The sequence below is a fragment of the Anser anser genome (genome assembly GCF_964211835.1).
Source record: "Anser anser genome assembly, chromosome: 1".
Lineage (NCBI taxonomy): Eukaryota > Metazoa > Chordata > Aves > Anseriformes > Anatidae > Anser > Anser anser.
In genome coordinates, this window is record NC_139720.1 from 39,295,738 (window position 1) to 39,305,879 (window position 10,142).

At 41.4% G+C, this 10,142-nt stretch overlaps 1 long non-coding RNA gene across 1 annotated transcript; it reads right to left on the bottom strand.

Moving 5' to 3' along the window:
* Window positions 1-6,588: 6,588 nt before the first annotated feature.
* Window positions 6,589-9,906, bottom strand: LOC310889849. The gene is made up of 2 exons (XR_014576839.1): window positions 9,166-9,906; window positions 6,589-8,952 (listed from the first exon to the last, which is right to left on the bottom strand). It is a non-coding gene; the product is annotated as an uncharacterized lncRNA (long non-coding RNA).
* Between the last annotated feature and the right edge of the window lie 236 nt (window positions 9,907-10,142).

The window sequence follows — 10,142 nt, forward strand, 5'->3', positions numbered from 1 at the left end:
CTGCAGGGCCAAGGAAGATAATATTTATGGAACTGCTGAGCCTCAGAGTGTCTGCCCTGCATGGATAGCTAGAATGGCAGAGACCCCTGTTAACCTTCTAGTTAAAAAAAAACTGATGTAGCAACTTAGGCCAAATTTAAGTTAGGAAACTTATTATTTTGTTATCAGAGTTGCTATGACAAATACTTGCCCCTGAGGAAGTATTTGGTCAAGCCAAAGCCAAGTCTTGAGCAACCATGTTTATATCCATGGGACAAGCCACAAGATCTTTCAGGAAGTGTGAATTAAAATCAATGCAAATGATAAATCTCTAGTTTTAATTTAAAATAGACTCTATATAATTGATAAAAACAGAGGTAGGAATGCCAAAAGGAAGAAGAGTGAAAACTTCACAGATAAAAGTGAAACATGATCATTTTCATGCCATGCCTCCTTTGAGCACAATTGCTATAGTTCTTAACTGTTAAGATAATAAAAGGCATAAGCTGTAGGATCCTCATCAGCATATGGTTAGGCTTTGTGTCTTTTCTTTGTTAAACCATTTGCCATCTCAAAATGACATATTTCTTCCTTTGTCGTACCCATAGATGAGATTAGCAAGCACACACACTTTATACACTTCATTAATCCTTGTGATGATTCATGCGCATGAGGTTCATACTCTAATCCAAGTCAGACCACTAAAAATACTTGACCTCCAGATGGCTGTGCTGATTGCTGAAGCTTAAGAGCAGAGTTTGGACACACCGTCTTTATTCTCATGTGCCACACTACAGATTAAACATATTCAAGCTATCTTTTTAAAAGGTATATGCTGCCTATGCATAAAAGGAGTCCTTTGGACAAGGTTTTTAATTAGTCAGAGATTTACTTCAAAGTCTGGCACCACTGCACTTTAAAGAGTCTTTGGGTACTAGAAATAAGAAATAACCATAGCGCTGCAAGCAGTAAGCTCCTTGTCAAAAGAAGTCATATATAATGGGAGCATCCTCCTGGATGCACACTGCTGGTTGCACGGGACTGTGCTTCAGGGTGCCTGTGGTCTCTGGAAGGAATGTCAATGAAATACTGCAGCCAAACAGACATGTTGCAAGAGAAGAATGAATCTAGTGACTATCTAGTTATGCTTATGTTCATGTCCATACTAGATTTTTAATGTTCGTAGATCTTTATAAGGAGTCTTAAATTTATTCCCAGATCTGAATGGTTTCCTCTCCTTTCCTTTTTCCATATCACACAGAAATCAGATCCATGTTTGCATAAGTACTGCAATTTTGTTTTATCTTGTCTTATTAGTCCACTACTCCAAATTTATTCCATGAGAGCCTCTTAGGCTTCTCTGTAAAGAGGATATTTCTCTTCCAGATTTGATATATTGGACTCCTTTCACTTAATTTCAGCCACCTGAAAGATAGGTCTGTAATTTGATTTATTTTTCTAACCGGAAGGAGATTCATCCCAAGTATATAAAACAGGTGAGGTGACTTATCATTGGCAAGTTTTTATCTCTCTTTTCTAAGTACAGACAGAACTTAAAGCATTAACTTAGAGTATGAACCAGATTTAGGAAGCTAATATTAAGGGAAATACTACTCTAGCAGTATGCCATACGATAAAGTCTGCTGGTTTTACCCAGAGGTAAAATATATAGCTGTTTTCCGACCTGTTGGGTTACTTAGAAAATATTTGCTCATCCCAGAAAGTCCATTAATCATACTCATAAAGGATCAAATTCTCTCCTGCTGTAAATTGAAATCACTTCACTGATTTCAAAGTTGAACTCAACAGCAGAAAAAAACGTACCATGGGCTACTAAACCCTCCTGAGGCTATTGAAAAGGAATTCATCAGATCAGAATAGATGTAGGAAGTTTAATATCTTCCACAATGATCTGTCTGATGTATTTCCTCATAAAGCCTGTCAACAATGGCAAAAATAAAAAATAAAAAAAATCACACAGGTCAAAAGCTATTCTCTCAAACCCCATCTGCACCCCAGTTTCAATAGATGTTGCAGTTCAGTGTGGTGGATTCTACTTCACTTCAAGCTTTTAAATTAAATCTGGATACCTTTCTGAAAAGATGTGTTAGAGATCAAAGAGAAGCTTGGGCCTGAAGCAAAAATGAGTGAGTGAGTTTCTATGGGCTGCATTGCATTAGAATTCGTAATTGATGATCTTAATGCTCTTTCCTCACCTGAACACATGAATCCAGTCTCATTTAGATAGACAGTAATTCACTGCCATAGGTATGCTGATTATGTTGAACTATAAAAATGTATCTAATTTAAGAAACTGGCTCTTGAGTTCAACAAGTCCTCCTGAGTCACAGGAACTAGTCTCTTGTTATTGCAGACATCATATTATATCTTTTTTTATCAACTTCCTTTTCAGCAATTTGGGTTTTTACTTCCTCTGCTCCCCTCACAATACTGGTTAGAAAAGTTCTTCAAACTTCCGGTCTGAATTTGCACATGGGCGGTTTACATTTATGGAGTTTATTTCTGTCTTTTCTGACAACTCTGTCTTTTAGCTTAAATAGATATTTTCTTTCTGTAACATCTTTATGAAATGAAGGACTGCTTTGCTAAAAAGATACCATATTCTTCTAGCTTCTCCAGACAAGATGCTTGCCATTGCCCTGTTGAACCTCACAATGCTTCTGTGCACCTGTTTGAGTTCACCCTTCTTGAATATTGGAGCCCCATGTAGGACATGGAGTTCCAGATGATGTTTGAAAAATAGCCACTCTTCTTTCTACAGGTAATTGCCTTCAAGTCCATATTTGTCTTTCTTGGCTGTATCACACCACACTGGTAGTACGTACTTATCCTGGTAAATAATATGCCCAAGTTCCCATCCTCTGTCGATTTTAACTGATTAGTTTCTGGTTTATAACAGAAGCCTTTTTCTTGTCCTTGTCCAAGTTAAATACATGACATTTTGTTTTGCAGAAATCTATCCCACTAGTCCTCAGGCCATTCAGTTTTTCTCTGTATCTTGATCATTCATACCTTGATCATCTCTCAAACCTTTGTGTCACCAGTGCTGCCCACAATTTTTCCTACCGCAAGTGAAACGTGTCCGAACTCTGCTCCTTTGGTGCTCCTGTACACCACTACCCAATAACATCTTTATGCATGCATCTTTAAGCAGCTTCTTGCCCAACATGGACCACTTTCATTGATCTCCATTTTCACTAGTTTAACTGATAACACCCTATGTGGCATCCCATTACATGCTTTACAGAGATATGATAGAGAAGAGCTATTGCATTTCCACAGTCTACAGATGTGGTTGTTTTATCAAGCATATTTCACTTCTTTCAGGATGGTAATTTTCTACCTATTAGCTAAAGTACTTTTCTGAAAAGTAGAAGACCTACTGTCTAACCACATCTCAGCCTTGAATGGAGGGAAAAATCCCCACCATCAGCGGACAGGGAGTGTATGAAGGAAGGTAGGGTGTGCCAACATTATCCACTCATCTTGAAGCTAGGCCCTTGAACAGATAAGAAAGCAGGATCCAGATGCCTATTAGGAAAATAAGACTAGCTCTGTATTAGGTTACTCACTACAATACACTACCCATGGATTAATTGTGGGATTCAACTACCCTAAGTGTTTACGCATGCTCCTTTAGACTGGTTGTAGAATATGTGACAGAAAGAGAAGATCCCTGAGTTTTCACCATTAAGTATTTGCCTTTGCCCAGCAAACTGACTTTCAATGTGTTCCAGCTAGGGTCTTACTCTTCAGAGAGGTGGGTGGATCTCCTTTATGCCTGCCAAGATTATTTGACCCCACTGAGTCCTCCACTCACACCCTTTTTTCAGTCAGAGAGCAAATATTTCGCTACTATAGAGCCATTCAAAACAACAGACCTTCGTAAACGGAAGTCCCAGATATATAGACTGGTCACTTCCAGATGCTGGTTTTGAACTTCACTCTTTAATATCCATATTATCCTGACTAGTCTTTTTTTTCCATGTGTATTTTTTTCTCTTCTTCCCCAGACAGTGGTTGCCACTCTATTCTTCCTCCTGTCTTTTTTGAAGCTGGCTATTCTTCACCAAATTCCTTCTTTCCCGCCTTCTCTCAATTCCTGTTTTTCATGTCACAGCACAAACTCATCCCTTAATTACTTGTGTCTTTCAGTTGACTCTCTGTTCCTTTACATTTTTTCTTATAGACATACTTCCCTAGGTCAGCTTATCTAGAACAGCCTTGAAATCATCTTATGCAGTAGGCATCTGCAAATTCTGAGTTTTCTGTGAAGCCTGTTCTCTACCATATCTTCTACATCCATCTGTGTACTTCTCCACCAATTGATACTACAATTCACTTATCCCCGTTTCTTGGAGCTCTGGAAGGTCATGCTTTATACATGTACAGCTCTAATCAGATATGCTTTATAATTTAATGCTTTATATGAAATTTCTTCCCCAGCTAGTTCTACTGACTCTACAATTCCTTGGATTTCTTCTTCTCCTGCCACAACAGACATCATTGTCTTCTCCTAGTCCCTGCTTTTGAAGACAAAAATGAATTAAGGTTTTAAGAAAAAGAAACAACAGCTATATAAAGTTAACCTTTCACTACTTTCTATTTGTTCCTGCAATAACTTAATTTTGATTACTGGAATGTTACATCTGGCTGAGATCTCTCAGCATCTAACTAGGCTTTCATATTCAACAATTATGTTCCCAGGCAATGTGTCTCCCAAATTACGACAGCATACCAATACAGACATAAAATGTGTTTATGAGTCTTCAACTGCTGTGGAGGATGTGAGATCATTGGGCTGAATACTTAACCACATTAGGCTTGCTTGGGCGCTATTGCAGCTTTCATGAGAAAACTTAGAAGTAGCTAAATAGCGAAAAGGGTGTCCTCTGTGCATGGAGGAATCATCTTCTTTCACCAAAGTGGCATAACTGCTCTGGCACCAGCTGGGGTTATAGAAAGTCTTTTGGGGCATGGCCAAGCAAGAGCGACCCTGGCTGCAGGAGCACTGCAGTGCTCCACGCTGGTGTTTGCAGCCCTGACACCACTCCAAGCCAGATGCTCTGCTCCAGCGTCCGGAGCCGGGAACAGAACAGGAAAACAGAAACAATGCAGAGAATCAATGACTAAGAAACTACCAGGGACACTGGGGGAAGGAAGAATAATGCAAGCTGCTTAAGGCAAGAGAGATCAAGGAGGACAGGGGCTAAACATGGGCAGTTCTGCTGAGGAAACTGTTAGCAAGAGAGACCAGAGAGAGGTGAATTAAAATGCTTCTGAATAACCTCATAGTTGAGGCAACAAAGCACACCCTTAGATACACACTCAGACCCCTCAGCTTGTGAGTCATGTAACAAAGGTTCAGCACTGGAAACCCGTCTTTGAAACTGCACCCAGCCTCTCCCCTCCCTTGTTCTGTTAATAAATAATTTTCATTGATAACAATTACTGGCATGTAGAGCTCATGTAATGATGGAGATTTCACCCACATTTACATTACACATTATCTACAAACACACCTTGAGAGATGATAAGAGCCTGTGTGTGATGATGTGTAAATTGCGGTGACTGGTACCTTACTGATTAAGCAAAAATACAGCATGTACTGTAATGCACACAGCTGTGGAAGAAGCAGGAAGGAAAAGGAACACGGTGGCTAATAAAACACCACAAAACTCTCCCTCTTTTTCTTAGCATGTTCCCAGATTCTTTACTAGGGTACAACTGATACAGAACATTTTAGCAAGTCTTAGTAAGTTAATATTGTTCAAGATATTATAAATTAAACAGGTCTATCACAATGCTTTATAGCTCCACCAGTTTTTAACTCACTTCTTGGCGGCTTTTTGTCTGTTGGTTATCCAGATCTCTGTACTTCTTACTCCTCGAAAGATGTAATTAACAACTCTCTACTGCTGGCAGCAATCTTTACATTACTTCAGACTTTGGCCCCAGAAAGTCTCCTGCAACTGTGCTCTTCTGGAGCCCTGCTGAGCCCCCACTGACCAGCTCTGTACCCTGTGTTTTGCCTGGAAAGGTTCATTGCCCTCTGCAGCTAGGCACATTGAGCATTGCTCCTTGCTCCAGACTGCACACAGACCTCCCCTAACCACACAAAAATAGCAAATAATTGATGTAGTAAATATTTGTATTCAGGAGCAAGGAAACAAACCTTACAGGTTAAGAACATCCAACAAGATTTGGTGGACTAAGTTTTTTTCCGTTAAGAAAAATTACAGTACAACCGCAAGAAACATTCTCTGTATTTTGAGATCTTAGGCAAGGATTACTTAACTGGTATTGTCTCCACTTTTATGGCAAAATGATTGTGCCAATTTTAATTAGACATGCTTAACAACACATAAAAGTAACCCCAAGCAGAACTAGAAAAAAAAAGTCAATTTTTTACTTAACTAAACTTCCGTGGTAAGAGGAATTTTATTGAAAACCTTACCACTGCAAAATTGCACACATGAATAGGCAGTGCTCTGTAAAAGTCACAATCATTCATAAAATGTAACACACAGGGTTGCTGGAAAGAGCTAAGAGAAAGGCCTTTCTATTCCAAAACAAATTTACAACGTCAGAAATGAAATAAAGATGAGTGGAAGGTAAGAGAAAGCAGAACAGAAAGTATTAATTATTTTGTGCAGGGACAAAAATGTAACAAAAGAAGGGAAATGAGAAACAGCATTTTGCCAGCAAAGCCATCATATGAGCTTTTAGATGCAGTTGTTCATAGAAATTGGCAGGAAAGGGACTTCTATGTCCGTAAGTCCAAGACAGAGGTGGATGGGGTGACCACTGTTTTAACCTTATACTTCTGGGACAACATTTGTAATAGAGACAAGAGAGAGATGCATCCAAGGCCAAAATGAGATGAAGAAAAACATATGAGCAACTATAAACTAACTTCTTGTGAAAAGCGGAAAATAGCTGAACTCCTTCCACCTTCTCATGTAGTACTGTAGCTTAGACCCAAATAGCAGCAACAAAAATTGGTAGCTGTCATTGTTTTTGCTGTTCAAATGCCAGCAGTAAATGCCTCACAGAATATATGCGTATATATGGCTTGTAGCTGGAGTTTTCTCAAAAGCTGAAGATGTTACTTACGAACTAATATGGAAATAAATGTAGCCAAATGCCAAGGCAAACCTAGATGCTGCAAGATAGCTGGCAGCATGATGGATGCACACAGCTGGAAGGACATAATGCCACATTGACATCTGCAAAGTCCATTGAAATATTCATAGCCCAACCCAGCAACTGCAGGGTCTCACATGTAGTGGGGTGGGGGCAGGCATCCAGAAGGCTGCTTGGCTGAGGTTCAGCAGCAGCAGCGGAGCAGGAGACCTTTCTGAAGGCACATAGGGCTAGCTGCCACACACGCAGCCCTGTTCTCCTTGGACGTGTCCATCTAACAGTATGCCCCCTTCTTGAATGGGTCCTATCCTTCACCCTGGGAGTTTGAAAGAGGGACACAAAGGAGGGACCCTCACAGTCTTTACCCCATTCAAACTGATCAGGGATGGTAACCATTTCTGTATGTAACTGTGCTACAGACACCCAAGGAGACAGTCCCTATCTAAACCCCAGGCACAAGGCAGTTTTCAATATTCCTTCTAACTGGTCAGAGCAAACTAAAGTGACGACCAAAGCCAGGCCCATCAGAAAACCAACAATCCCTTCAGGTATGCATGGCAAAGTTATACGGTAGCTGAGTCCTTTTTTGTTAGGAGGAAGCAGAACACCTGAGCACCCAGGGGAGTGCACATCCATCTGGTCTCATTGTGGAGTAGATCATTTCTTGCCTCCTTCTCTGTGTGCTTCTTGCTTGTCCCGAAGGATGCAAACTGCAGAGATCTTGGCAGGGATACTGGGTGGCTTAGCTCATTGGGGTGGACAAAGCTCCTGCAGAGCCTCAGCAGGAGGGGTTATGCAGCTAGAAAGACAAGATCAGAGAGGAAAACCCTTGGGGAGAAAACAGTCTCTTTTTTTCTTCAACTATTCTCTGTCTTCATGTGTGTGCTCCAACAGCAGATGTTTGGGCAGGCATGCCTATATAAGCACTTTAGTCCATAGCTTAAATAAATATTAATTATTATCGTAAACAAGTTATTTTCAGTCATTTCCCAGTGTGTGACTTGAATCAGATCTTTTGCCGCTGGGCAAAAGCCAAGGTCCTGCAGCCGAGCAGAGAACTGCCGGGCTCGCTCCCCGGCCCGCAGTACTGCCAGGAGGCAGAAGGTGGCAGAAGGAAGCCCTGCAATGGCATCCCACCAGCACAGGTGGGGAAGCCTGACCTCCCTGTGAGGATCTTTTCACTTAGGCCACTTACAGTGATTGCTTGGCCCTGGTGTATTACGCGTCTCGGATAGCCAAAGAACAGGAGAATAGCTGAGCACTGTCTGAGAACCTAAAACATTTAATCCAGTAATGGGCTGGGTGTGAATTTCTGTTTTCACCCTGTTATTTCATACTGCTTTTGTAGCCGTGGCTGTTGCTGAGATCAGATTCAGTTCCTTTGTGGCAACCTTTGAAGCATCATCTTCCAAAAGGAGAAAAATCCTCTGAATTCTTGAAACAGATGAAACACCAGATCTGGGGCTTTTGTAGAGCTTGTTTTGTAAGTTTTAGCCCTGTGCTTTTTTTAATGAGACCTTCCTTTGCTTTCTGCTTCCTAGAGTTCGTCTGTAAGCTGGTCCCACCACAGCATCAAGGCGAAGTAACAGCAGCACCCTGCCAGTGTCAGTCCTGCTCACTTTCATTCAGTGATAGTCAACTACCCTTACTTTTGAGCGAAAGTCTGATGATATCACAAAATCCTTTTTTCTACATGGAACTTCAGAATTGTTAGATTTTGACGGAGCCTGCAAGGCTGAAGACAGAAGTACGATTTGATGGTTGAACATCTATTGCTTTCCCTCTGGCCTCCTCACTTGAACAAACCTTTAAAAACAGGAGTCAAAATTCATCTGTTCTGGAACAGATCCTAAAGGCAGTCAGTGGGGGAGCAGTGAACACTGCCAGCCCTCCAAAGACAGCTGAAATCCCCCAGCAGAACTAGAGCACAGTGGATTGACCACGAACCTCCTCTCCTCCCCACCTCTCTGCTCTTTTCTTTCTCCCCAGTGCAATCTACTTGAGAAGCTCAGTACTCACAACAGCTCTCCACCATCATAGCTTTTCTGGCAAGCTCCTCCTTGCACCCTTCTTTCCCCTACTTTTGTGGATGGCAGGGAGCAGGAGACTTTGACTGGGTGCCTTCCAGTAGGCTGCTTCTCCTGATGTGCCTGCTGCGACGGCAAGGACGGGCAGCTTCTCTCCCCAGGGCTCCTCCTGGTGCTCTGCATCACTGCAAGCCTCAGAAATGCTCACAACAGCAGTGAGAACCACTGTAATGTGCCTGTCCTCACATTCAGGGGGATGTCCTCCCAACCACCTGTTGCCTTGGTGTCCCATAAAGGCCAGTCTAAGCAGAGCAGCACTAACTGGTGCTCACACAGCGTGCCACTGCTCGCTGTCCCCTGACACTCTCACCCTTGCTAGCACTGGCCTGGTAACGCGTGGTGCAAGTGGAAGCTGTTTGGGCTGTTAAATGAGACCAGCTGTGTTAATTTTATCTCCACTCAAAACAAAGCAAAACAAACACACAGAGAAAGGGTTTGACAAGGGGAAAGAGAAGAAGGAAATCAATAGGGAAATAAATAATGTTTTTTAAGCTTCTAAGAAGGGTATTAAAATAATGCAGATTAAAGAACAAACAAAAGCTCTGAAGCAAGCTGACGGTGTCCTTTTAAGTGAACATGTGTGGGTTTATACATTCACATATGCCCTACAGGTGCACTTGCCAGCCATCCAACCAGACTGTATAAAGAATACATGTGATTTTCCCTCCTTTCTCTCCACCCCATCAGACATGTTTATTATGAAAGAAGCTAAACAAGTTTGGTCTCTTCCTAATAAAAACTGTTAATAATTATTTCAAGTATAGAAATGCCTGCTGGTTTTCTTTCTCTCTTCAGCCAAAATGATCAGTAAGATGTTCTGTTTATTACTCTCAGCACTTCAGCCATCACCCTGGGGTTTAGATACTGGCTTGAAATTTAGTAGGAAAAAGGAGTTACTAATACCTCTTC